Source organism: Numenius arquata, chromosome 1, assembly GCF_964106895.1.
Source record: "Numenius arquata chromosome 1, bNumArq3.hap1.1, whole genome shotgun sequence".
Lineage (NCBI taxonomy): Eukaryota > Metazoa > Chordata > Aves > Charadriiformes > Scolopacidae > Numenius > Numenius arquata.
In genome coordinates this window covers 65,754,327-65,778,506 of record NC_133576.1, presented here as the reverse complement: position 1 = coordinate 65,778,506, position 24,180 = coordinate 65,754,327, and positions in this window count along the sequence as shown.

Here is a 24,180-nt window from a genome sequence, read left to right as displayed (position 1 = left end):
AAAAAAGAGTCTTAGCAAAAAGTGAATTTTGTAGACTGCTCCCCATGAGCCTGCTGTGAGGTAACCACACCTGATGGAAAGGGAAGCAGAGCTACAAACACACTTGTGGCCATCTATCATAATGAAACTCCGAGAAAAAACCTGTTCCAGGACTTGTTGACTTTGAGCTGAAGAAACAACCTGTTTAGAAAAGACAGAGCTGATTAAAAGCACGGCTCTGGTTTTACTTACATTTCCTAAACAGATATGAATATGTTCCTTACATGGGCTACTTGATCCCACACGTGGGCACTAAAGATACTATTTGGAAGAAAAGCCATTGACAGAGTTGTCTTTTGGTCCCAACACCTGTATCCTGGCTGTGTACTTGCTGGGCACAGAGGGTTGCTACTGGCAAGTTTGCCAGAAGTATCTAGAAGGCAATGGGTAGTAAAATCCTACTGTTATCCTGCTTTAGTGATCTAATTAGTCAAGTGTGACTAGGCAGGTGCAAGTAGGAACTTCTGCCTTGGTCTGATAAAACGAGGGTGCATCTGATGTTTGCATGTTCTGTGCATTCCCAAGAGGATCCAGCTATATATATATATATCTCTCCACATTGTCGCGGTTTTGACCAGATTAACCAATCAGAGTGACAGATGCCCCCCCCCCCCAAGGAAAAGAGAGGAGAGGAAGAGAGAAAAGAGATTTATGAGTTTAGAAAAAACTAAACTACTTTAATGAAAATATTAATAAATAATGAAATAATAAATAATAAAAAAAGGGAAAAAAAAGAAAAAAAAATACAGTATATACAAAACTGTATCAAGCTCCCAGGGTGATGATCACATCACCAGCAGGCACAGGGGAAAGTCCCAGGCTGGACTTGGTGATGGACAGGATCTGGATTCCGGATCTGGAGTCAGGATTGCTCGGATCGTGATCAAAGGCAGACGAACAGACAGGGTCCTCCTCAGATGTCGGCCATTGAAGGAAGAGAGGTGACCCTTTGATCCCTCAGCTTTTATACTGAGCATGATGCAGATGGGATGGAATACCCTGTTGGTCAGTTTTGGGTCACCTGTCCTGTCCACTCCTCCCCACGGGTGTGACCTCTCTACGCTTTTCCGCTTCCGACCCTCCAACGGGGCAAATAACAAATTTACCTGACCTTGGTTGTTACAGCAATAAGTATAAGCAAGGGCCTCTCTGCATACCATTCCTTGGTATTATCAGGTCTTATCATTATGAGAGTGAGCAGTTTCTGAACAATATGCCGTTAATTTCAGAGTTTAGTTAGTTAGAAGAGGCCCAGCTAAAAAGGAAAAATTACTGAACAGAAAATTAGTTCTGTTTTACCTCAAACCAGGACACCACAGACATATGTGTCATGCAGCTGATCAGTTAATGATGTCGTGGTTTATGCCTAGTATGACAAAGACTTAGCTATCAGAGCTTCTCAGAAGTAGCAAATATTGTTAAATCCCTGGATGTAAAGCGTGTATGGAGAGAGTCAGCACTATAACCTCCCCAAAATCCATCCCTACCAGTAGGTGTAAAGACCTTTCACTGAGAAGCTCCACAAATGTCAAGCATGACCTCAGCAAAAAAGCTAGTTTGTCTCCCTGCAGAGAAATGCCATCATTTACTAGCTGAACAACACGAGGCAGAAGAAGGTTTGTGAGGATGGTCACTTTCCCTGTGACTTCTGCGGTTTCCCCCATGTGAATTCCTCTGCTTCTCACATCTTTGCTCTGTCACCATTACTTCGTGATCTTAGAGAAACCAACTGCCCTTAAGTTCTGTGGAGTGAGGAATGGAAACCAAAAGACCCTGGAGTACCAAAGCTGTGAAAGCAAAGGAAGTTACTTGCTCGGCTGGATCCCTTCTCACCTTCCTCCTGAGAGTCTGACACAGGACACAGCCAGAGCACCTGCAGCTCGTGGGTCACCTTGGGGCTGGGGGACACGACACTCAGGCTGGGGTTGACCATGGCATCTGCTCAGTGCCTGCAGCTGCCCAACAGCTGTCTGCAATGCAGCCATGTGAGCCTCTCAGTGAGGTTGGGTGAGTGCAGGCTGCGATTGCTGCTGCTCAGTGCACAGTTAGATAGATCTTTAAAGTTAATGCAGAAGAAAAGAAGCATTGTCCAGCAGTATGAAAAACAATATGTAAGTTGAACAATGGTTTTATATGTAGAAGTGCTAAAGAGGGACTATCACTTAATTTTATTGCCTAAAGGCATAACTCAAGAGTTTGGGATATAAATATCCTTACCGCATACCAAGGAGTAGAGGCAGGTACTATTAAAGGAGAAAAGGTAAACTGCTGGAGGAAAATATAAAATGATAGTCAAATTTAGAATATCTATTAATTAGCACTATTTCAATGGCAAAGGATTTCAGATAGCCTCTTCTTGAAACTCTCAAAAATAACTGGGGAGTATTTCAGATATTTGACTCTCCATAACACAGATTAAAAGGGATATTCTTTACATTATTCCTCTCATATATGTGGTGAGTGGCTTTATTTCCCTTAATTTTGCTAGCTTACATTAATATCTTCTTGCCTTTTATTGATTTCATGCTCAGATTTTCATTTGCCTGAGAGGATTCATAGTGTGATTCTCTTACATACACTGTATCTTACCCATCATCAGTAGTATTGGATTTACTACTGTGACCTATCATTATCACCTGATATATAAAGGTGTAAGGCAGAAACTTCTTTGCATGTTTTGAGTTACATTTTAAACGTTGTTTCCTTATTTGCATAATTGCATAACTTCTTGGAGATAAGATTTCTTTACATCATTAAATTTCCTTTTGCTCATTGCTCATCTATGCTAAATGAAATTCACTTCATTCCCAAACAGAGCGATGTTTAGTTGTTGTTTTGCTTTTATTAATTGGTTCATGACCCCTAGGGATACTTGTTTCACTCTCATCTATGCAAAGTGAATTCTAACTATGTTGTGTTTTTCTCAAGGCCATAATAATTTAATTAAAGCTCAGAAGATAAAACCAAAACTTACAAACTCTATGCATAAGTCAGGTTCCCATTGCTGGAACAATATGATGTTTAAAGAACTCTTTTCTCAACAACAGAAACTTCAAGCAGAATAAAGAGGACACGACATGTTAATTTTGTGGTATTAGGGAAAGGTTGATTGGACCTTACAATAAAGCTTACATGTGGACATGTGTAAGGGTGTGAAAAGCTGAGCTTTTGGACCAACAGCTGTGAAGACAAAAGCTCTCTACCTTTTTGGACTAAGCTTCAAGTCCAAAATCTTCTAAAACAGGAGGATTTTCTCCCAGGCTTGAAGATAAAATATTCTGTCCTGAAAAACTTCTACCCGGTTTCTTTCAACATAACATCCCAAAGTGATTTTCTTTTGTTTGGAATTTCACTTCATCTTATTTTGATTACTTTTCATCCCATTTTACCTCGCTTACACTGTCTCCTGCTGCTGTCCTGTATCTCCTGTAGTTTTCAAAAAGGTGAAAGAAATCAAGTTAAATTTCATATCCCACTGACGAATTTTCACTTACAGTTAGAAGAAACATATACTCCTTTTAATGTGTATATAAATCAAAGAACTAGAAAAGTGCTGAGTTATAGAATGCACATAATCCTATAGTGCTATTTGACAGAATCAATTTTCAGAGTAGAAACACATTTAATCTCTAAAGATATCCTGACACTTTTATGATTTACTTAAAGATTGGTCCTGATAGCTTTACTAGTCTTCATGGAAACTCTCAAGTAGACATTAATTTTCATTAGTCCCTGTATGATTTTGACAGTCTCTTAACTCTTGCAACTGAGAAACAATTTCATCCATGGATACTGTTTGAGAAAACGTTTATTCTGAAGTGCTCCACACAGAAATTATGTCATTAAAATAAGAAGAAAAAAGAGATCATAGCTGAATTTGACCTGATGCCCTGAGGAGTACCACAGCCCTAAACACTTCTAAATATCTGTCTTTCCTGGATATCATTTAGGAGAAATTTTCTGGCTCTTTCCAACTACAGCAGCAAACTGGGGAGCTGGATCGAGGAGGGAGGCTTGGTGTGCCCCAGATGATGGGCAGCAAGGCATGCAGGCGCTCTATTGAGCCCTCTGCCCTGCCCCACCATGTAGAAATACCCTTGAGGATCTCTTAGCATATGCTTTAGAGCTTTTCAGTTGTTTTAAGCATAACTTTCTAATGTGTTATGACCATTTATAGAAAATTAGGCAAATCTGGGAGTTTTTATATCTGTTCCTTCTTCTATACTTTCAGACATTCAGATTGGTGCTTGCTGAATATGACGACTGGTAGGAATATCGGTATTTCCCAACTTCTCCATGCACACAATTAAAGATTTGATATTTTCTAAGTAGAAGGGCTTTGGTGTATAATTTCTGCTGTAAGGAAATGAAAAAAAAATATTTTAAGAATGTCATTCACAGTTTGTTGAGACAACTTGGCTCTAGAGTTTGGCCATAACGTGGGCAGCTTAGGTGATTTCTTGTTTTGAGATTTTTTTCTTTGTTTATTTTTCTAATTTATCATCACTGAAATCATTATGAGCCTATGCTTTTCTTTCACATTTTGAAAACTACAGGAAATATAGGAGAGCAGCAGAGGGCACTGTAATTAGGGGAATTTGGGACAACATTTAACACATTAGGCATTTTCTGAAACAAAATAACTTTGATTTTTTCCAATTTTTTTTTAAGCACAAGCTTAAGTTATGTGATATGTGAATGGATAGCATCATTGTGTGCAACAGGAATTGCACTTATTTAAGTTAAGGATGAATTTGGTTCACTCAATACAATATACAGGCCAGTGAAGTGCGTGGAAAAAAGTTTCCTGTTATCTCAACATACCGCCTTTCAGGTCTGAGAAAAGTTGTTATCTGGAGAACCTCACGACTTGCTGGTTATGAATTATCTGTGTACAAGCACTGATTTTGGTGGACGTTCATCTTATGCATTATTGAGGAAAGGCATTTCCGTCTCTGCATTCTTCACAGATCCTTTATCTGATCTGTATAACAAGTGTTTTCACATGATCAGGATTTAAATGCTGTCACAATTTCAGTATTAGCTCTTCTACATGCTTTTTTTTTTTTTTATTGGACTCATTTGCCCACATAATTGTAATTTATTTAGATCAGAGACAGGCCTGATAGTTAGGGATCATAATTCAGGCCTTTAGATATTTTTCTGTCCAATATTCATTTCAGTATTTGCCAACATCCCTTTTTCTAAATATATATTGAAAACCCTTTCATTTACTGATTTACTTTGGCTTCTTATATGGATACATACTGATCTAGCTGCCTTAATCAATAATTCATTATGCCCTGGAGTGAAATTCTCTTTTTTTTGGCTCCCATATGTTGTGATTACAAAACCAAAATTAAATAAGAAAAAGGCAAATTTATGGGCCCAAATGCGTTAATTGAAATTAAATTGTATTTTATTGAAACCATTCCTATTTGAATATTCCCATGGCAGTTGAAATGGCCATACCTTTTAAATGTATATTACTAGCATCCCTTTTTGAGCTAGATTTCGCACACGGGTTACAAAGCAGAGTTGCAATTTGGCTCCTGTAGTTTGAGTAGCCCATGTGCAGTTTAGGGATTCTGTTTGACATGGGGCACTCTGTGTGATGCCTCTGTGACCGAAAATCTCATTTGGAAGAAAATACAGGTCTGTTTGCTTCATCTATTTGATGGCCTTATTCCAGTAAAAGGCTGCAAACCACAGGAATTTGTTGCAAACATTCAAATCCCAGGAAAGATGCACGATCCTCTGCCCATGTGGCATCGTGTTCAGGTAAGGATCTCTCGAGCCTCATTTCTAGGGGTCAGGCAGGCACACAGTAGATCGCTCAGTAAGCCTGACCATGTGTCTCATCTGACAAAGGATATATTTGTCAGGGCATCTGAGGAGAGCAAGAAGAAACAGAGCAGAAGGAAACCAGCTGCACTGGAGACAGAGAGTCCATGATTTGGAGGAGAAAAACAATGAAAGATGGGGATAACAGACTCTTTGAAATTACAAGGTTCAGAGAGCAAATGATACTTAAGAGTGGTGATAATGTTAGTTTTCAAGTGTATATTCCTTAGCTCAACAGTGATTAGATTTCACCAACTATAGATATCTTTGGTATTTATTTGCTTCAGTTATGACCTGTGTCTGAAGAGGGGAGTTTTGAACCCAAACCTCCCAGAATGCCTTCAAGATCTCAGAAAAGGTAGTCTTAGGCTATAGGGCAGCCCACACAGTGCCTGAACACCCTAAGCCGGTGGCACACAGGACCTGGTGGTTGCTGTCCCCCCTTGCCAGCTCTGCCCCTCAGCTCTTCGGTGCCTGCCTCACAGTGGGGCAGCCAAAGGTAAACCACCTCCACCCACCTCGCACCACAGCTTGCAGGCTGGCACAGGTATGCAAAGAGACATTGCCAGGGAGCAGTGTGCCATGGAGACCTAGGGAGCGTTGTGGGTAGGGAGGAGGCAGATGAAAGGCTGAAAACCTTGCTACTGATGTTACACCATGTGTTAATGCACTTTCCATTGTACAATAGGGCAGAGATTGCGTCTCTGCCCAGCCTACACTATTGCTACTGCAAGGTCACACCCAAACCTGACTTTTTTTTTTACAGATTTTGTCAGAGACGGTCATGCTTTAAAGTTCCTCCTTGGCAGGCACAGCATCAATCATCCAGCGGGTTGTTTGTCTTCTCCTCACCGCTGAGACATTGAGAGGGATTCATCAAGTATTAATAAGTCCTCTAGGTTGCTTGCTGTGAGCTATAAAACTGCAGCCTGTAATTCCCTGCTTTGAAAAGAATATATATCTCTCTCTCAGTATATGTTAAAGGTGCTCTTTGAAATAATTAAAGAGCAGAAAGACAGGATATGGCCAAAATGTTGAAAACAGGAGCCCAGTAGCTACCTATGTTATTCTTCAATTACTTTGTTGAAGCCTTTTCATCTCTACCCATGATAACACCTCTATACAGGTGTGCCAGACAACATAGGCTTGCCAATGAAATAATATCTAAGAAAACTGAATTGGTGAGAAGCAGCTCTAGAAACACACTGCCCAGTGGAAGTAAAATACTTTGTCAATACATAATAGACACGGCTTATCACACCTGATACAAGGATGCTCTGAAAATATAGCTTCTTTGGGCTTAGTAAGCCATTTGATAAACCATCAAAAGGCAATTAAAAGTTCTAATGTCCTCTGAGAAATAGAATCACAAAAATGCCCATTAATTCAAAGCTCTGTGTGTGACCATGTTGTATGCATGCTCATATGTGTGTTCACGTATCACAACACAGATGAAAACAGCATGTCTGAATGGAAAGCATAACATCTCAAAAGCTGGAAAATCAAATGGGGGACAGTAAGGACAGCAGAGGTATTTTCTCTCTACATTTTAGTACAATATGGAGGTTAGAAATGTGATTCTGGGATCGGAGCCACAGGATGCTCTGGGGAAAATATATGTATTAGTGTTCTCTTTCTGTAACATTATTCAAGATCTTCCTGTCTCATTTCATTTGCACAAAATATAAATGTAGTCATATTAAACAAAGCATTCTTGGGTTTATTCTATTTATTTCCTGACTCACAGTAAACTTCCTTATCTCAGTGAAATTGCTGTTCAGACAAACTGCCCTTGAGGAGCAAATCAGCCTTCAGAGGGATGCACAGAAGGCAAGTGAAGTTCTAGTTTCTGATGGCTAAGTGATGCAGTAGCTGCTACTGCTACAGTAGCACATTGCCAAAAAACTGGGGTAGACACAAACCAAGATTTTACCCCAGAACCAGAGAGAAGGAATAGTAGCAATATTTGACAAGGTTTCTATTTCTTAACAATGATTAGATTAATGTTCATATAATTTGATGAAATCTCAAACTGCTTATGTTTTCTTTAACTACTGCAGTAGCACTCTCATTTTGAAACAGTCATCTCAAGGAAAGTCTTCACAGAATAGGAGCAAAATAATCCCCTCCCTAGGATCCAATCACTGCTATGAATATCCCATCACTGTAAAAGCAGCATGAGAGGAGCCTTGATAAAATAAGAACACTTTGAGGATGCTCGGTAAAATAAAAACAGCTTATCTGTTGGAAATAATATAGTAATTCAGCCCAAACTACAGGTCTGGACTGTATTTTTTGTTACTGACTTGCGCTTGGGGACAGAAGTTGTGGGGTTTTTCTTCATGCTTGTATGGTTCATAGCTCATTAGCTGTAGTCAAGAAATCACAAAATAAGGTAATAAAATGTTTAAACCAGCATATTGGTCGTTTATTGCAATTCGTAAGTACTTTCAGAATTCTAAAACACAAGCATCACTACAGATTAGGTATAAGTTATTCATCATATTTTATGGCCCCTTATGTAAATAAATGACAACAGTATTCTAAAGGTCAAATGTGAAATGTAAGAGGCAAAAAAAGCCAAACATATTTTCTTTTTGTTGAACATTTTGTTTGTGCTGTGCATAAGTTGCCCTAAGGATTTCTGGCTGTCCTCAGAAAGTCAACAAGCAAACAATTTGAAAATGATTAATATTGATTTTATGGAATACACCACAGTTCTGCTGGAATTCTTCTGTCTGCAGCAGAAAGTTGTATTTTTTTTTTTTTGAACAGAGGACAACTAATATAATAGAATTGAACCCAGAAATATTGGTCTAGACTATTTCCCTTTTTTAAATTGCTCTAGCTACTTCTGTTCAATTGGTTTTATGAATGTAGCTGAGAATAACTATTACACTTGGCAGTCTCATTAGCGATTCAATCAAAGTTTAGTCAGATGAACACATCAAGAAACAATGTACGGAAGCTACTGAGTGTTCCTGAGGTTGACGTTGATGCCTCTCACTGCACCTTGCGCAGAGTGTGTTTGCCTGCAGCGATACAGGTACCAGATGCAGTGTTGGGTGATTGCAGATTGGCTCTAAATACAGTCCCCGGGAACGTCTTTTGCAAGGAAAGGGGTGTTAACTGAGAGTTGGTTGCTTCCATGTTCAGGGCAGGAAGTGCAAAACTGTTTGAGTAGATGGATGTCTTCTTTCCCTAACTTCCTAGCTGGGAAAACCCTAGCTCAGCTTTGTACTGATTCAGCTGCCATTGCCACCAACTGCTGGCGCCCCAAATGCAAAGCCAGGGCCCACAGGGAGAACTGACAAATGCTAACAAGAGAGAGCCAGGGCTGTGAATAATTTGCTGCTCCTGCATTAGCCCAAGGGACACCAGCAACAATTCACTGTGTGGATATGAAGTCTCTGCATGGCCACGGGCCCTGGCATGTTTTAGAACAGGCTTCACCTGCCCCAGTCCTGGTAGCTGAGAGGCTTTGAAAGATATCACAAAACTCTTATGTAGCTTCCCACAAACTTGTTTTTTGTTTGTTTTTTTCTTTCCCCCACCTTGGGAATACTGATGACCAGCTGACAGCCTAACATTTGGTTTGGCTAATTAATCTTTCCATGAAAATTCTTTCAGAAGATATACAGTTGTTAGTAGCTTAATTCTAAGAAGGTTTAGTTCAAACTCATGGGTTTCATGGGAGATCCTTCATAACCCTTAGGGAACAGGCTCTTATTAACATTGCCAACATCCATCAGTTACTATTGTCAGCAGGCGAAGGAAAGTGTGTAGACCCAGTGCTAAGTCCAAGTAAAGGGAATAATCTACCAGCTCAAATAAAAGCTTTTTTTTTTATGGAAATCTATGTTATCTGTGGGGTTTTCAAATATAATTGTAAATTTACACAAACTTTACACTGGATCACATCTCAAGAAGTAATACTTGATATAAGCTTAATGCAATTTTACATTGACTATTCAAAAATAATACTTTTTACAAAGGAAGTACCCATCCTCCTTCACTGCTTTCTGTCCATTTTTTTAACTGTTTCCTTCAGGAAAGGTATCTAAAGGACACCAGTAATTATATAATATTTGAATATAATAATACAAATAATTCATGTTATCACAGCTATAAGTTTACCAGCAAACCGATTTTGAACTCTTTGTTTCAAGTACGGTAAGAGGAAGACAGTATTCACTGATTAAAAAATTTGCTTCCACAGACAGTGACAATTTCTTGTTTCATACAGCCATTGTTTTGATAAAAGCAGAGCAAAAATGTTGCCAGTCTTCTCCCTCCCGTACTCTGATTGAAAGTGTAACACAGCCAGTGAATTTATTGCTAATTTGAAAAGGAATTAGGTTTAGAAACATAGACTCATAGAAATGTTTTGATTGGAAAAGACCTCTAAGATCATCCAGTCCAACTGTTAGCCTAGCACTGCCAAGTTACCACTGAACCATGTCCCTCAGCACCAAATCTACACATCTTTTAAATACCTCCGGGGATGGTGACTCAACCACTTCCCTGGGCAGCCGCTTCCAATGCTTGATAACCCTCTCAGAGAAGAAATTTTCCCTAATATCCAATCTAAACCTCCTCTGGTGCAGCTTAAGGCCATTTCATCTCATCCTATCACTTGTTACTTGAGAGAAGAGACCGACCCCCACTTCACTACAACCTCTTTTCAGGTAGTTGTAGAGAGCGATAAGGTCTCACTTCAGCCTCCTTTTCTCCAGACTAAACAACACCAGCTCCCTCAGCCACTCCTCAAAAGACTTGTGCTCTAGACCCCTCGCCAGCTTCGTTGCCCTTCTCTGGACTCGCTCCAGCACCTCAATGTCTTTCTTTTAATGAGGGGCCCAGAACTGAACACAGTACTTGAGGTGTGGCCTCACCAGCACTGAGTACAGGGAGATGGTCACTTCCCTAGTCCTGCTGGCCATGCTAATCCTGACATAAGAAAGGATGCTACTGGCCTTCTTTGCCACCTGGGCACACTGCTGGCTTATATTCAGCTGCCTGGTGACCAACAGCCCCAGGTCTTTTCTGCTGGGCAGCTCTCCAGCCACTCTTCCTCAAGCCTGTAGTCCTCCATGGGGTTGTTGTGACCCAAGTGCAGGACCCAGCACTTGGTCTTGTTGAACCTCATACCATTGGCCTTTGCCCATCGATCCAGCCTGTCCAGATCCCTCTGAAGAGCCTTTCTACCTTCAAGCAGATCAACCCTCCCGCCTGGCTTGGTGTCATCTGCAAGCTTACTGAGGATGCATTTGATCCCCTCATCCATGTTGTTGACAAAGATATTAAGCAGAACTGGCTCCAGTACCGAGCCCTGGGGAACACCACTTGTGATGGGCCACCAACTGGATTTAACTCCATTCACCACCACAGTCTCTGGGCCTGTCCATCCAGCCAGTTTTTTACCCAGTGAAGAGTATTCCCATCCAAGCCATGAGCAACCAGTTTCTCCAGGAGAATGCTGTGGGAAACAGTGTCAAAAGCTTTACTAAAATCTAGCTAGACAACATCCATGGCCTTTCCCTCATCCACTGAGGAGGTCACCTTGTCATAGAAGGAGATCAGGTTAGTCAAGCAGGACCTGCCTTTCATAAACCCATGCTGACTGTGACTGATCACCTGGTTGTCCTGTATGTGCCACATGATGACACTCTGGATGATGTGCTCCATAATCTTCCCCAGCACCGAGGTCAGACGTACAGGTCTGTAGTTCCCTGGGTCCTCCTGCAGCTGTTCTTGTAGATGGGAGTCACATTTGCTAACCTCCAGTCAACTGGACCTCCCTGTTTAGCCAGAACTGCTGATAAATGATGGAAAGTGGCTTGGTGACCACTTCTGCTAGCTCCCTCACTATGCTTTGGTGGATACCTTGGGTTTGGTACTATGTCATCTGTTTTGCCTTCTCTGTCTCTGCAACATACATGAAACTTTTTCTTTCTATTCAGTTATCTCATAATTTTGGACCATTTTTTTCTACACGTCAAGACACTAACAGTGTTTTAAAGTATGTCATATTAGAATATTCAAGATAGTTAAGGAAAAGTGTTATCCATGTATTCGTCTCCTGCTTTTAAAGAGAAGAAACAAGCTCTTATAAAATGTTAAATAATGACCACTCTAAAGTGGAAATTAACAAGAAATTTAATTTCTGCCCCAAAACCTATTTTTTTTTTGTCAAGCCAAAAGTATCATCAGCTTGAAACTAGTAATTCCTAAAGTATCAGAGCACTTCAGGAGTATTTCTGAGGACTTATGTACTGTCTTAATTTTTGAAAAGTTAGTAATTAAACACCCTTGAATAGTTAAATATCCAAACTTTAATATTATTGTCATTGTTGATAACACCAGATGGCACTGTTACATATTGGTGTCCAAGTTCTTTTTGCAAATAAATCTTGAGTCTTGGGAAGGCAGGCTGGAAGTTGCTGTCCATTTTTGCTTTTATGAGTTACCTCAGTTGTTAAAAAGAAGCTGCGCAAGCAGCAGTTCAGTCTTTGTTAGTACTTAATTCTTCAGCCAGCAACTTATGCATTGAAGTAGGACCACCAGAGATACTGAAAAGTAGCATCTGCCCATCTCTGTTCCTGGAACATGTATCTCTAACAGGAAAGTTATAAATAGAATATGTCCACACTCTGATTCATAATTTCTCCTCCACTACACATTGCTTTTTGCTTGACTAGGTTGACTGTCAGCTTCAGACATTCACCATGCTGAGAGAACAAGGCAAATGCCATCAGTATATGCAAGGTCTTCTTTAAGCAGAATTATGTACAATACAATGCCACAATCAGTTGTTTCTCCCAATGTGTCCATCAGTGTTAATAGTAAACAGTCAGAATGGGCAGGACTCAGCTGTGCCACCCACCCATGGAAACTGAGGAATAATGCCATTTAGCTGTCATTCATCCAAACAGAGCTTTCCATTCCTTTAGGGGGTTCTTTCACCAGTATTACTTCTTCCTTGCAATTTTGAGTCACTTCCTCAGGTCTTCTAGGCTTGCTTGATGTGCTGAATCGAGTGCCTAACAGAGACAGACAAAAAGAACTGGACGTGGCTCACGTCAGTTATTTCCTCAGAAAACATATGTAATGTGGGAGCCTCGTCAAAGGCAGAACATCTGGTCTAAATCCACACCAAATATTCCAACTTTGTCTCAAGGTGCACTGCTGACTGAGGCATGAATACAGAAGCAAAGACGCTCACTCTAGCTGACCAAAGAATAAGGCTTCTGTGGATGCTGTGGAAACCCCCGCACCTCATTTTTGAGCAGAACCTTTCTCAATTCCTGGGGAAGACAGAGTACCCACTGAAGAGCCTATGAGGACAAACCACAAAACCCACTTGTCCCCAGCAGTGACGTTACCAGCTCTGATAGCTTACCAGATTTCTGGGAGCGGGCTGTGATCTCATTTTTCTTTCTGGCTGAGTGAGGGAAGTCTCCTGCTCACAGAGGAGGCATGAATAAACTGCTTCAAAGTGATTGAAGCAGTTCAAATTGATCTAGTAGATCTTGCAGTCTGCCACTCTGCCTATCACAGATGTCATTCGATTTAATTAGAAGCTACAGAAATTGTGTCTGGCTTTTAGAAGGCTATCCTTGTTGAACATGATCTTTTCTGAGCAATGAGTTGACAGTATTCTAAACTTGAAACCAGATGACCTTTCCTTTTTTAATAAGCATCTCTGATGACGCTTACTGTATGGCAGATTCTTACTTGCAATAGCTGCTGCAAAAATCACCTCATATGTGTTGTTTGAAAGGTCTCCTAGGGGGTTTTCAGCACAAGTGGTCTGAAATAATATTGTTAAAAAATTAAAAGAAACTGAAAATTCAGACTTTGGGAATGTCAGAAAGCAAGTAGCTGCCTGACAGCTTGACTCTAACATCATCTCTTCATTAAAATCTGTTACTTTATCTACCAGAATATCAAGATCAGACAAACCCTTTTACCAGCAGAAAACTGTTGCTGATATCTATTTTTCTGTCTATTCATTCACTGAAGTCTGCTAATCATCAATGACTTCTCATGACCAATAGCAATCCAAATGCAACTGTTCAGATCGGTACCAGCTCTCTTGATGAAACTTGAGCTCATGGAAGAAGCCAATAATCGTTGTATCACTAGGAAATATGAATCCCAACAACTGCTGTCTATATCTGCTCTTCTTCATGTCAGGTTTCTCCAGTGTAACTGGCTGGATGCCCTAATCGCTCTCTACACACCTATTAGTATAATCCAAAGTAGTGACAACTGGTCTTTCCAGGTATCATTAATAGTAACTGACAGTTGTTGACAAAATAGATCAGAGTCTGTATTGCTATCCTGAATCTTAATAGAAAGATATACCACAGTGATCTGAAATGACCCTGGTTGGTCTAAAATCAAATGTTGATGAGTACTGTAGGGTTACACTTTAAGTAAATAGGCCCACTAAATATACAGCAAGCCCAAAATACCATTTTGGCACGGGGAGAAAGTAGAGCAGCCAAGCTCTGCTGAAGCAGTCTATTGAGGAAGCCTGCAAACAGAAATGATTGACTATTTCAGTGAGTTTCTGTTTTTAACCAGTAGTTTTCATCTGTTGTCAGATGAATTTGTTTGAATTGTTACTGATAAAATTTGGGACTCTTAAAATGTCAATAGCAAATCTCTCTTAAAAGATCCTGGTTGACAAACTCACATGAATTTGATGCACTTACAGCATGTTAAAAGTAAAGCTCAAGAATTAGAGGATTTAGGTGTCCAGTCCAAAATTGTGAACACCAAGTTTACATGCATTTTCATGTCATGAATTCATTTTATGCTCACAGCATAAGCTCTTCAGTTTATGTTGCCTTTCACACCTTTATAAAATCTTTTATAAAGACTCTTTTATAAAAAGAGTCTTTTAAATCCAAAATTCGTAGCTTTATTGTATTTGTACTTTGTAAAAATACAGGCATTTTTTCAACCAGCTCTTTATCATTTCTAGGCCAGAATACTTCAGTTCAAGCTTTTTACCTAATAAGGAAGATGGCAGCAGGTGTCATGATGAAAGGCAGCCCAAACACTCGGTTTATATTTTGTGACTGATGTGCTTTTAGTGGAACGGCCTGTTTGCAAGATCTTCTTGATCATTTTCACCTCAGGATGTAAAAACTTCTGACCATTTCAGCTACAAGATTAACAGTTTGGGGGTAGTGGTGTTTGACAGACACATTATCATCATATGACCACATCAGTTACATCCTAAGGGCTGGAATCAAGGTACAGCAGATAATATATTTTGTCAGATCAAAAAAGTTGCTATCTTCAAAGCAGTTTATTTTACTTTTGATTCTGTAATACTGTTATTTCATTCATTTACCATCTTTGCCTGTCAGAGATGTATAAGACGTTAAGTTCTTTCAATCATATTTCCAGTACAGAATTAGGAGTGGTAGAACTGGAGATACTGTAAATGTAATTAATTTTGTTTGCAAATAAATATTAGTCATGGAACATAGATTATTAACCACCATGGTGGGAGTCCGTCCTTCCAAGAATTTCAGTGCAGTAACACTGCATTATAACAAAATATAACAAAATTATAACAAAATTGCACAAAGACCAATGTTAACTTGAGGCCAAGGCAAAGAGAAAATGCTTCTGTTGCTCACAGCAAAGGCTCAACACTGTGCAAAACAGAGCCATCTTGGCAAGTTCTCATAAAGTACTTGGAATAGTGTTTTATTTTTATGTGATTTTTACATGCAACTGATATTTAGTTCATTCAATGGGTAATAATAACCAACTGAGAACCCTCAACCTTTTATTCTTGGTTAAGCTCAACAAATTAATATATCTGTTGTATCTATAAAGATGCTCCATAAATACCAGCTACACAATCCAAAAGTAAACCATTAATCAGAACAGAGTATATGGAAAAGGGCATTTTCTAGACTCTCACCTTTCTAGAATCTAGACTTTCAAGCAAGTAAAATGTTCACCATTCATTTCCAGTTCTTTCTAGTGAAAGTTCTTTGGGAAAAATATAGTGTGAAACACTGTGGAAGTTAGTTTCCTTGTATTTTGGAAAAAAAGGTATTATGTGATATTTTAGTATTTATGTAATCCTTCCTATTTTGACAGTGAAAATTCTATTAATCCATTAAATACAATACGTGGTCAACTGGCTTTACTTTTCCCAAGAAGATGCTAATATACATGATATTGTAACTGTTTTTGCTCTGTTCTGGTGTTTGTTTGCTTAATTTAAACACTTTGTAGATAAATATGGTAATCTGCCTTTTGCTTCTTCCAACAATACAGTAATTTATACTTTTCTTCTTTTATTTTTGAATTTCTAGGCTATACTTTGACCAAAAAGAGTGTGGCTAATAAAGTGAGCTCTTGGTTTCTTATTTGGGAACAGCATGTCTTTTTTGATTCTTGATCACACTTCCTGTTTCTACAAAGAAAAGTTAACCTTGAGATATTCTTGGATTCCAGATCTTATTTTCTTTCCCTGAACATTCACATGCAGAACTAGTTAATAAAGTCCTCCAGATACTGTAACGTGAAGCAAAATAGGTAAGTCCAAATTTAAGATCTTTACTAACTTTCTAGCAATATAGGTCTGAACGGAGAATGCCAAAAAGCCTTTTTTTCTCCATCAGATTTTTTAAGAGCATCCCTCCATATTTTTCCTCTTTGGAGCCTAGGTTTTGTTCCCAGACACTGACATCTTTCAACACTCAAGCTGTTCTTGTGTTGAGTATTGCAAGTAAGATTTGTGCGGCCACAGCTAATAGTAATCCCATTGGATGAATAATTCTGCATGAGTCATGGTGTCACTATGGTGACCCCAAAAGGCCTTGAATTGTCTTCCTGAAATTGGAGAGAAGGTGACCTCATGAAAGATGTGTAAGCTTCTTGCAGCAAGACTAGTGGCTCTCTTCACTTTTGCTCCAGCCTAAGTTTCTATACCAGATCTGCCTCATGGTTTTGCTTCATAATCCAACCCTCCTCCCTATTGTTGGCTTGTTCCCTACATTTATGTCCATATCTTCCCATGAGCTCCTGGTCTCTGTTTTGTCTCTTTTCTGAACATTGCCCCAGATCTCTGCCCACTCTGCCTTGGCTTTCAGCTCTAAACATGGCTCAGGACTGTTGCTTTGCCTGGGTGCTAAAACTATCAATTTAAAAGCTTTCTTGTGCAAAAATAATGTCATATGGTAGAATCTTCACATAATTCTGTGAGTTTGTTTTGGCTGTCCATCTACATTTATGTCCAGAAATACATTTAAAAAGTACCTGGCCTGCCTTTGTTAGGTTTATTTTGCACATCGTAACTTCAAGAAAATAAAAATATTTAGACGAAATGTAAATATAGTCATATATGTATAATTTAAACATACTTACACAGGATGGCTCCACTGAGCCACTACAGCTCTCATTGGCAGTCCTATCGTCATCCTTTTCAGATATGGATCTGTTATATCTTTTCATCACAATTTTGCCTGGAGAATTTTTTTTTCAGAGCAGTAGTTCTTGCCAAATCTAATACGAAGCCAGCAAAGAGAAATGCTGTGTATGTCTGTGAAATCTGATCTGCAGCAAAATTGTTCAGACAAAGAAGCGTTCCAATGCAATGGGAATTTATTATTTTAAACCTATTCCTAGCACTTCGACAAGTACATTCTTAAATAACACAAAATACCTTTTTTTCCCCAACATTTCTAGTTAGAGTCTGTGTAGTCCTGAACCACTGCAGCAGTTCTGATGAGAATCTAAACAAGTCCACCTATGAAGGATGACGATACTTTTTACATTACCAACATGCACACTTACGGAATTCTCAGAGTTGGAAGGGACCTCTAGAGATCATCTAGTCCAACTCCCCTGCTAAAGCAGGATTGCCTAGAGCGCGTTACTCAGGACTGCATCAAGGCGGGTCTTGAAAACCTCCAGAACTCAGTTTAACATTTTTGTTATCAAATCTAATGCTGCGAAAAAAATCAGTAACCGTATCAGTCTTCACAAATGTTCCTCGCACCTAATATATGACTTGCTCACAAAAATCAGAAAGTGTAGTTTTCAAAGTGAAAGGAAGCATGTACAAATGTGATTCACCAACAGTTCCTGAGGGAGCAAAAAATTGCCTCAGGCTATTTTATCTTTCCCCAGGAAAGTGAATTAAGTGCACTCAAATGCACAGGTGGTACTGTTATATTAATGAAAAATTAACTTTCTACAGATGTGTAAAAAAGATATACAGTAATTTTTTGGGAAAAGAAGAGTAAATTTAGTGTTTGTAAAATATCCAGCTACAGAGAATAAATACTCCATCACCAGAGATTAGACAAAATGTTCCTGTGGTAGTTCAGCTTTGCCTGATGTTAGTCAGCTTTCCCTCCAGCTAAGAAATCATGTCAGGGGATGAAGGGACACCTTGACATTTAAGTTTCTTTGGAGAACCAGCCCTGAAGATGCCTGGTGCTGTAGTGTTTCAGTAACGTGGGTATCATCTGCCTATTCACCCGGGTTTGGACAGGCCACACTGACCATTTCTATACAAGTTGCTGAGTACCTAACAGCAAAACTATTCAGTCCAGGCCTTACTGTGTCGAACAGATACTTGCACATGTGTGCGTGCCACGAGAGAACAAGCAGTACAAATCTAGGGGAACCAGTACTTGATTGTTACACACTTGCAGTGTAGTCAGGTAGAGCTCACTGGAGACCTGCCACTTTTCCCCACGGAGTGATAGTTCTAAACACTTAAAGTATTAACTGAACAAAAATTCACTTTGATTGCCAGTTCACACTAGAAAGCATCCATCCAAGAGGCACTCTTTTGATGTCTGCATTTTTGCTAATGCTTGCACTGTATCCAATATTCCTTTGGGTTTTTTTTGGAAAAGGTGCTAAAGACTTTTGTACTAGCTGGAAAACAAATGATTCTATGCATGTGGTTAATTTTAGTCCTGAGAACTGGCACATATTATGTTAATGTTAATCATTTAGCTCTTATGATGAAAAGCAATATTTTTTATCTTACTATTTGCTATATTTCTCTCCGTTTGCCTCTCCACCCTTCCCGATGCCGCACTGTTAGCATCACGGGAGCATTGGCATCAGCTGGCCACTGCTACCTTTGGCTGCCTCTCCCTCCCTTTCCACGAGCGGTCTGTGCAAGTCATTCCCAGTAAGTGCTCCTCTAGGATCTGAAATGCCAGACCTCACGTACCATGTACATAAAAGGCTGCTGGAGCAGTCAGTACGGCATTACTAGCTGCATTGCAGCTCACAGTGTTTTGCAGAGCGGAGCAGACGATCAAAGTTGGAAAGGGACTGAATTTTGGACAAAAGCTCTGTTTTCAGCCTGCCTCAGAGAAGGCTGAAAAAGGAAGGTAGAGTTTTCATTTAGAAAGAATTTGGCCAATCATTTCTGTTGCATTTCTGTCACAATGTGGTATTTCTGTCACATTTTCACTTCTATTTTTTACTTATTTTAAGATTCTTTAAATACATCTAAAGCTGAAAGCCTTTATAAATAAAAATTTAAATAGATAAACACATTTCATAGATTTAAACAGAGATAAAGGCTACTCCTGCTCTTACTGATGTCTCTGAGGACAGTGAGGCAGATCTTTCCCAGTCTGAAAAGGCACAGTAAGACTTGACAATGATCTTGTGGCAATACAGAACTCTAATCTGAGACACAAGAGACCATGAAGTGTATCTGCAATAAATGGAAAATGAAAAAGTAAGGCAAGGACAAACACATCCATAAAGATTTAACAGAATTGTTATTAGAATTAGGAGTTGTTAGCTTAATGACATGCCTATTAGTTTTACCAACCAAATACAGTATCCCTGCAGGAGTTACTGTAAGCAATGCCGCTGGAATCTCTGAGCAGCAATGGATTAATTACCAAAGCCATTCTTTTTTCTTTTTTTTTTCTCCCCCTAATAACCAGACTTTTCCTTGTCAGTCTCATTAGAGAGGGTATTAATCTTGTAGCTTTATCATCTCTAATAGACAGAAAAGGGCAGGCAGAGTAAGATGGTGCTTTGACATCAGCTATTCTCTCACAGTCCACAAGGGCATGTAGTATAGAGGCATCCTTACTTATAATTTGAAAGAAAACCAAAGCCTTTGAGTTTTTAAACTAGCCACTGTTCACTCTGGCTTTTCTGTTTGCCAGAGGGTGGAGGATGCTGGGATTCCTGCCACTGGCACAGAGAGCAACAGTTTTATCAACCTGTGGTGCATTGACCCTGGCTGGACACCAGGTGCCCACCAAAGGTGCTCGATCACTCCCCTCCTCAGCTGGACACAGGAGAGAAAATATAATGAAAGGTTTGTGGGTTGAGATAAGGTCAGGGAGATCACTCAGCAATTACCATCACAGCCAGAACAGACTCGACTTGGGAAAATTTATTTTAATGTATTAACAATCAAATCAGAGTAGGATAATGAGAAAATAGGCCAAATCTTAAAACACCTCCCCCCTCCCAACCCCCTGTTTCTTCCCGAGCTTGACTTCACTCCTGATTTTCTCTAACTCCTTCCCCCTGCAGAGGTGCAGGAAGAGCGGCAATGTGGGTTGTGGTCAGTTCATCACATGTTGTTTCTGCCGCTCTTCCCTCCTGAGGGGGAGGACTCCTCACACTCTTCCTCTGCCCTGGCATGGTGTCCTTCCCATGGGAGACAGTTCTCCACAAACTTCTCCTATGTGGGTCCTTTCCACAAGGTGCAGTCCTTCAGGAACAGACTACACCAGTATGGGTCCTCCACGGGGTTGCAAGTCCTGCCAGCAAACCTGTTCCAGCATGGGCCCTTCTCTCCACAGATCCTCCCAGAAGCCTCCTCCAGCATGGGCTCTCCACAGAGTCACAGTGTCCTTCAGGCACATCCACCTGCTCCAGCATGGATTCCTCCATAGGCTGCAGGCATCTGCTCCACCCTTAACCTCCATCAGCTTTAGGGAGACAGCCTACCTCACCATGGTCTTCATCATGGGCTGTAGGGGAGTCTCTGCTCCAGTGCCTGGAGCACCTCCTCCCCTTCCTTCTTCACTGACCTTGGTGTCTGTGGAGTTGTTGCTCTCACTTATTCTCACCCCTCTCTTCTGACTGCTGATGGTGTTGCACAGGTTTTATCCTCTTCTGAAATATATTATCCCACAGGCACTGCCACTGCTACTGATGGGCTTGGCCTTGGCCAGAAGCAGGACTGTCTTGGAGCTGGCTGGCATTGGCTCTATCAGACACAGGGGAAGCTTCTTGCGGCTTCTCACAGATGCCACGCCTGTAGCTCTGCCTGCTACCAAAACCTTGCTATGCCTGGCCTCAGTAACTTACCTCATTGGTTCTGAAGAAATAATTTTGACATCACCTGGCTGGGCACCTATTGTACCTAGTGAGTATGACAGAGCTGCCCTTGCCAAGTGCCGCTCAACCAGAGTGGCCTTCAACCCTCATTACCCCAAGGAAAGCTGCAGGTGGTGAGGTGCCCCTGCCTGGATCTCCAGCCCTTGGAGTTGTCCTCTCCATCCCCACTGCCAGCAGTGCCAGTCCTGGGCCACAGCCTGAAATCTAGCCTAGGTGTTCACTGCCCTTCCCCATTTCAGATGTTAATAAGTGCTGCACTTGAGTTGCCAAGGGCAGGCCTGTCCTCCATCTGCTTTGTCTTCTGTCATCTACCAAAGAGCTTCATGTCATTTCTTTTCACCTGTCCATTTGGCAAATCATCTCTCAGTCAACACCACAGAGTTCAAGGTGGTTTGCTCTGCCTAAATTCATGTTTGTTGGACATGTCAAACATGAGTAGCACTCACTGACCATCACCATATACACTCTGCCCAATATATTCAGGGCATAACAGCCTTAAATGAAACAGCATGGAACATTCCTTTCTAAAATGGTGATTATAAAGAAAGTTTAGCAACCTAAGTGTTAGATTAAAGACATTCTCATACAGATTAGGTTTAACTCAATTTGTCATTTATACTCAAGGAGATTTCTCTTCAGTATTTAGAACAAGCCTTCACTTCTGAGTAATAGGAATTTTTTAGAACATCTGACAGAAGTCTCATCTTATTCTGATCAAAGAAAATGCAGAAAAGTTAAATCAGACCTAAACTGTTTATAATTCATAATGAATAATTTGGCTTTGATTACTCCTTCTTTATTAATTATGGGGGTTGTATTAGTTAATATCCTAGATATCTGTTTTAGTGATGTTTGTCATCCATACCTGTCATACCCACAATGTAGAAGTGCATAACATATCTAACATTGAAGGAACAGTGCATAATCTATTTCAATTAAATCTCCATGTTCATATTTGGATATCACTATGCACCAGGCCTGGCTGGGATGGAATTAATTTTCTTCACAGCAGGCTATTATGGGGCTGTATTTTGGATTTGTGACCAAAATGGTGTTGGTTGATAACACAAGGGTGTGTTAGCTACTCCTGAGCAGTGCTTACACAGCGTCAAGGCCTGTTCTGCTTCTCACACCACCCCATCAGCGAGCAGGCTGATGTACACAAGTATTTGGGAGTGGAGACAGCTGGGACAGATGACCGCAAATGACAAAAAGGATATCCCCTACTATATGATGTTGTAGTCATCAATAAATTTTGGGGGAAGCAGGAGGAAGGAAGGATGTTGGGAGTTGTCTTCCCAAGTAGCTGTTATGTGTGATGGAGCCCTGCCTTCTCGGGGATGGCTAAACACCTGCCTGCCGACAGGAAGCAGTGAATTAATTCCTTATTTTGCTTTGCTTGCACACGCAGCTTTTCCTTTACCTATTAAACTGCCTTTATCTCAGTGCACAAGTTTTCTCACTTTTACCTCTCTGATTCTCTCTGTCATCCCACTGAGGGAAAGTAAGTGAGCGTCTGGGTGGGGCTCAGCTGTTGACCAGGGTTAAACCATGACACACTATGGCATTAGAACTTTTATTAAAGTGTATTTATTTTTTTGTCTTGATTTGGGGTTTGAATAACTTTAAAAATTCTTGTTTCATGTATTCATGTGCCTTTACACCCATTATGGGGCTTGGAAGACACAAGACACTGCTTGGGTTTTTTTCTGGTGAGACAGTCCTGTGGGATACAAGGCTTGTAAAACAGAGGGATGAAATTTACCTGAGCTCATGACTTCCTTGGAAGCTTATTGCTTTGGAGGTCTGTGTTTAGAAAGAAGACAGAGGACCCTCACTCCAGACTCTCAATATCCAACTTTTCTTAATGACTCCTGGTCAGACTCCCCCAACAGCAGCACACAATGAGCAGTCAACAAGTATTACAAACACTTCTTAAGCACAAATATCTCTGTCAGTAAGTAACCAAGAGGGCAATCACATCCTGGGATGCATCAAACACAGCATCACCAGCCAGTCAAATTATTGATGTGATTATCTCACTGTATTCAGCATTGGTGCAGCCTCATCTTGAGTACTGTGCAGTTCTGGGCCCCACAATTTAAGAAGGATGTGAAGGTCCTTGAATGCCTTCAGAGGAGGGCAACAAAGCCAGTGAAAGGGCTGGAAGGCAAACACTGGAACACATTTCCTAGAGGGGTGGTTGATGCCCCAAGCCTGTCAGTGTTGAAAAGGCATTTGGACAATGCCCTTAACAACATGCTTTAACTTTTGGTCAGCCCTGAATTGGTCAGACAGTTGGACTAGATCATTGTTGTAGGTCCCTTCCAACTGAAATAATATTCTATTCTATTCTATTCTATTCTATTCTATTCTATTCTATTCTATTCTATTCTATTCTATTCTATTCTATTCTATACTAATACATTGTACCTAAAGAATCAGAAATGGTACTACCGTATATTAAGGAGGGCATATTGGCTGGAAGCTGGCTCTGTCAACTTGGGTCTCATCAATGCTGACATCACTTTAGCTGCAGATCATCCTTCTAAACACAAAGTGCAGAGATGTTTTTTAGAAACACATGATAACCAAACTAAGAGATTGTTGGTTTTGTGGCCTGATGATAATTTGAGGAATAAGAGAAACAAGAACAAGTGTGGCTGCCTTGGGGGTCATCAGTTCTTCAGTGGCACATTAACAGGATTAGAATTTCTCAAACTTGAGGAACTGACACCTTCAAGCAGCTCTGCTTTCTCGAGTACAAGTGCAGAATCTGATATGTTTTATAGGCAGACTTTACTGCAGCTGGGAGAATGGATAATTACTAAGGAGATTCCTAAAATTTTTGATGGTAAAGCAGATGGTGTAAAATGAAAAATATTGGGATTGCAGATCTATGGGTATAGAAAT